Genomic DNA, 6010 nt, shown 5'->3' on the forward strand with positions numbered 1-6010 from the left:
TCCTAAGGGGGTCAAACCATGTCCCAAAGGTCACAGGATCTGGTGTCAATTTAGAGAAGTAGTCCAGTTACACCTTTGTGGGCTTATAACTTGGCTTCTGAATTTCCTAGAGAGGTTAGATTTGTTTTAGTGTACTGCAATCAAAAGCCCCTACAACCACAAAAAGGAATGGAGTCATTAGCACTTATGGTTTGTAAATGGCACCCAGAATTATGTTGCACGAAGCACAATTTCACATCATTCTGGGTTCATTTGTGTGAAAACAAGGTCCAATCAGGCTGAAACGTTACAGGAAGGTAGAATCTATTGAGTTGTAAGTGATCTGAACGTTTCATGATGATAGCACTTTCCTAAGGGGGTCAAACTATGTCCCAAAGGTCACTGGATCTGGTGTCAATTTAAAGAAGTAGTCCAGTTACACATTTGTGGGCTTATAACTTGGCTTCTGAATGTCCAAGAGAGTTCAGGTTTGTTTTAATGTACTCCAATCAACAGCCCCTACAACCACAAAAAGGAATGGAGTCATTAGCACTTATGGTTTTTAAATGGCACCCAGAATTATGTTGCACGAAGCACAATTTCACATCATTCTGGGTTCATTTGTGTGAAAACAAGGTCCAATCAGGCTGAAACTTTACAGAAAGGTAGAATCTATTGAGTTGTAAGTGATCTGAACGTTTCATGATGATAGCACTTTCCTAAGGGGGTCAAACCATGTCCCAAAGGTCACCGGATCTGGTGTCAATTTAAAGAAGCAGTCCAGTTACACATTTGTGGGCTTATAACTTGGCTTCTGAATGTCCTAGAGAGATCAGGTTTGTTTTAATGTACTCCAATCAACAGCCCTACAACCACAAAAAGGACTGGAGTCATTAGCACTTATGGTTTGTAAATGGTACCCAGAATTATGTTGCACGAAGCACAATTTCACATCATTCTGGGTTCATTTGTGTGAAAACAAGGTCCAATCAGGCTGAAACGTTACAGGAAGGTAGAATCTTTTGAGTTGTAAGTGATCTGAACGTTTCATGATGATAGCACTTTCCTAAGGGGGTCAAACCATGTCCCAAAGGTCACCGGATCTGGTGTCACTTTAAAGAAGTAGTCCAGTTACACATTTGTGGGCTTATAACTTGGCTTCTGAATGTCCTAGAGAGGTCAGGTTTGTTTTAGTGTACTCCAATCAACAGCCCCTACAACCACAAAAAGGAATGGAGTCATTAGCACTTATGGTTTGTAAATGGCACCCAGAATTATTTTGCACGAAGCACAATTTCACATCATTCTGGGTCCATTTGTGTGAAAACAAGGTCCAATCAGGCTGAAACGCTACAAGAAGGTAGAATCTATTGAGTTGTAAGTGATCTGAACGTTTCAAGATGATCGCTCATTCCTATAGGGGGTAAAACCATGTCCCAAAGGTCACCAGGCCTGGTGTCACTTTAAAGAAGTAGTCCAGTTACACCTTTGTGGGCTTATAACTTGGCTTCTGAATGTCCTAGAGAGGTTAGGTTTGTTTTAGTGTACTCCAATCAACAGCCCCTAAAACCAAAAAAAGGAATGGAGTCATTAGCACTTATCGTTTTTAAATGGCACCCAGAATTATGTTGCACGAAGCACAATTTCACATCATTCTGGGTTCATTTGTGTGAAAACAAGGTCCAATCAGGCTGAAACGTTACAGGAAGGTAGAATCTATTGAGTTGTAAGTGATCTGAACGTTTCATGATGATAGCACTTTCCTAAGGGGGTCAAACCATGTCCCAAAGGTCACAGGATCTGGTGTCAATTTAGAGAAGTAGTCCAGTTACACATTTGTGGGCTTATAACTTGGCTTCTGAATGTCCTAGAGAGGTTAGGTTTGTTTTAGTGTACTCCAATCAACAGCCCCTACAACCACAAAAAGGAATGGAGTCATTAGCACTTATGGTTTGTAAATGGCACCCAGAATTATGTTGCACGAAGCACAATTTCACATCATTCTGGGTCCATTTGTGTGAAAACAAGGTCCAATCAGGCTGAAACGCTACAAGAAGGTAGAATCTATTGAGTTGTAAGTGATCTGAACGTTTCAAGATGATCGCACATTCCTATAGGGGGTAAAACCATTTCCCAAAGGTCACCGGGCCTGGAGTCACTTTAAAGAAGTAGTCCAGTTACACCTTTGTGGGCTTATAACTTGGCTTCTGAATGTCCTAGAGAGGTTAGGTTTGTTTTAGTGTACTCCAATCAACAGCCCCTACAACCTCAAAAAGGAATGGAGTCATTAGCACTTATGGTTTGTAAATGGCACCCAGAATTATGTTGCACGAAGCACAATTTCACATCATTCTAGGTTCATTTGTGTGAAAACAAGGTCCAATCAGGCTGAAACGTTACAGGAAGGTAGAATCTACTGAGTTGTAAGTGATCTGAACGTTTCATGATGATAGCACTTTCCTAAGGGGGTCAAACCATGTCCCAAAGGTCACCGGATCTGGTGTCAATTTAAAGAAGTAGTCCAGTTACACATTTGTGGGCTTATAACTTGGCTTCTGAATGTCCTAGAGAGATCAGGTTTGTTTTAGTGTACTCCAATCAACAGCCCCTACAACCACAAAAAGGAATGGAGTCATTAGCCCTTATGGTTTTTAAATGGCACCCAGAATTATGTTGCACGAAGCACAATTTCACATCATTCTGGGTTCATTTGTGTGAAAACAAGGTCCAATCAGGCTGAAACGCTACAAGAAGGTAGAATCTATTGAGCTGTAAGTGATCTGAACGTTTCAAGATGATCGCACATTCCTATAGGTGGTAAAACCATGTCCCAAAGGTCACCGGGCCTGGTGTGACTTTAAAGAAGTAGTCCAGTTACACCTTTGTGGGCTTATAACTTGGCTTCTGAATGTCCTAGAGAGGTTAGGTTTGTTTTAGTGTACTCCAATCAACAGCCCCTACAACCACAAAAAGGAATGGAGTCATTAGCTTTTTTGGTTTGTAAATGGCACCCAGAATTATGTTGCACGAAGCACAATTTCACTTCATTCTGGGTCCATTTGTGTGAAAACAAGGTCCAGTCAGGCTGAAACGTTACAGGAAGGTAGAATCTATTGAGTTGTAAGTGATCTGAACGTTTCATGATGATAGCACTTTCCTAAGGGGGTCAAACCATGTCCCAAAGGTCACCGGATCTGGTGTCAATTTAAAGAAGTAGTCCAGTTACACATTTGTGGGCTTATAACTTGGCTTCTGAATGTCCTAGAGAGATCAGGTTTGTTTTAGTGTACTCCAATCAACAGCACCTACAACCACAAAAAGGAATGGAGTCATTAGCACTTATGGTTTTTAAATGGCACCCAGAATTATGTTGCACGAAGCACAATTTCACATCATTCTGGGTTCATTTGTGTGAAAACAAGGTCCAATCAGGCTGAAACGTTACAGGAAGGTAGAATCTATTGAGTTGTAAGTGATCTGAACGTTTCATGATGATAGCACTTTCCTAAGGGGGTAAAACCATGTCCCAAAGGTCACCGGATCTGGTGTCAATTTAAAGAAGTAGTCCAGTTACACATTTGTGGGCTTATAAATTGGCTTCTGAATGTCCTAGAGAGATCAGGTTTGTTTTAATGTACTCCAATCAACGGCCCCTACAACCACAAAAAGGAATGGAGTCATTAGCACTTATGGTTTGTAAATGGCACCCAGAATTATGTTGCACGAAGCACAATTTCACATCATTCTGGGTCCATTTCTGTGAAAACAAGGTCCAATCAGGCTGAAACGCTACAAGAAGGTAGAATCTATTGAGTTGTAAGTGATCTGAACGTTTCAAGATGATCGCATATTCCTATAGGGGGTAAAACCATGTCCCAAAGGTCACCGGGCCTGGTGTCACTTTAAAGTTGTAGTCCAGTTACACCTTTGTGGGCTTATAACTTGGCTTCTAAATGTCCTAGAGAGGTAAGGTTTGTTTTAGTGTACTCCAATCAAAAGCCCCTACAACCACAAAAAGGAATGGAGTCATTAGCACTTATGGTTTGTAAATGGCACCCAGAATTATTTTGCACGAAGCACAATTTCACATCATTCTGGGTTCATTTGTGTGAAAACAAGGTCCAATCAGGCTGAAACGTTACAGGAAGGTAGAATCTATTGAGTTGTAAGTGATCTGAACGTTTCATGATGATAGCACTTTCCTAAGGGGGTCAAACCATGTCCCAAAGGTCACCGGATCTGGTGTCAATTTAAAGAAGTAGTCCAGTTACACATTTGTGGGCTTACAACGTGGCTTCTGAATGTCCTAGAGAGATCAGGTTTGTTTTAATATACTCCAATCAACAGCCCCTACAACCACAGAAACGAATGGAGTCATTAGCACTTATGGTTTTTAAATGGCACCCAGAATTATGTTGCACGAAGCACAATTTCACATCATTCTGAGTTCATTTGTGTGAAAACAAGGTCCAATCAGGCTGAAACGTTACAGGAAGGTAGAATCTATTGAGTTGTAAGTGATCTGAACGTTTCATGATGATAGCACTTTCCTAAGGGGGTCAAACCATGTCTCTAGGACATTCAGAAGCCAAGTTATAAGCCCTCAAAGGTGTAACTGGACTACTTCTTTAAATTGACACCAGGCCCGGTGACCTTTGGGACATGTTTTGACCCCCTATTGGAATGTGCGATCATCATGAAACGTTCAGATCACTTACAACTCAATAGATTCTACCTTCTTGTAACGTTTCAGCCTGATTGGACCTTGTTTTCACACAAATGGACCCAGAATGATGGGAAATTGTGCTTCGTGCAACATAATTCTGGGTGCCATTTACAAACCATGAGTGCTAATGACTCCATTCCTTTTTGTGGTTGTAGGGGCTGTTGGTTGGAGTACATTAAAACAAACCTGATCTCTCTAGGACATTCAGAAGCCAAGTTATAAGCCCACAAATGTGTAACTGGACTACTTCTTTAAACTGACACCAGATCCGGTGACCTTTGGGACATGGTTTGACCCCCTTAGGAAAGTGCTATCATCATGAAACGTTCAGATCACTTACAACTCAATAGATTCTACCTTCCTGTAACGTTTCAGCCTGATTGGACCTTGTTTTCACACAAATGAACCCAGAATGATGTGAAATTGTGCTTAGTGCAGCATAATTCTGGGTGCCATTTAAAAACCATAAGTGCTAATGACTCCATTCCTTTTTGAGGTTGTAGGGGATGTTGATTGGAGTACACTAAAACAAACCTGATCTCTCTAGGATATTCAGAAGCCAAGTTATAAGCCCACAAAGGTGTAACTGGACTACTTCTTTAAATTGACACCAGATCCGGTGACCTTTGGGACATGGTTTGACCCCCTTAGGAAAGTGCTATCATCATGAAACGTTCAGATCACTTACAACTCAATAGATTCTACCTTCTTGTAGCGTTTCAGCCTGATTGGACCTTGTTTTCACACAAATGAACACAGAATGATGTGAAATTGTGCTTCGTGCAACACAATTCCTTTTGGGCTGATTTTACAACATTCAAAAGTAGCCCAAAATGAATGCTTCATTAATTGAAGAATTCAGTTTGGGTTACTTTAGAAGAAGACCCAAATTGGAGGCCTCCATTTTGGGTTACTTTTGAAGAAGCCCCAAAATGGAGGCCTCCATTTCCTCCATTTTGTGTTACTTTAGAAGAAAACCCAAATTGGAGACCTCCATTTTGGGTTACTTTTGAAGAAGCCCCAAAATGGAGGCCTCCATTTCCTCCATTTTGGGTTACTTTAGAAGAAGACCCAAATTGGAGGCCTCCATTTTGGGTTACTTTTGAAGAAGCCCCAAAATGGAGGCCTCCATTTCCTCCATTTTGGGTTACTTTAGAAGAAGACCCAAATTGGATGCCTCCATTTTGGGTTACTTTTGAAGAAGCCCCAAAATGGAGGCCTCCATTTCCTCCATTTTGGGTTACTTTAGAAGAAGACCCAAATTGGAGGCCTCCATTTTGGTTTACTTTTGAAGAAGCCCCAAAA

This window comes from Nothobranchius furzeri, unplaced genomic scaffold (assembly GCF_043380555.1).
Source record: "Nothobranchius furzeri strain GRZ-AD unplaced genomic scaffold, NfurGRZ-RIMD1 Scf024, whole genome shotgun sequence".
Lineage (NCBI taxonomy): Eukaryota > Metazoa > Chordata > Actinopteri > Cyprinodontiformes > Nothobranchiidae > Nothobranchius > Nothobranchius furzeri.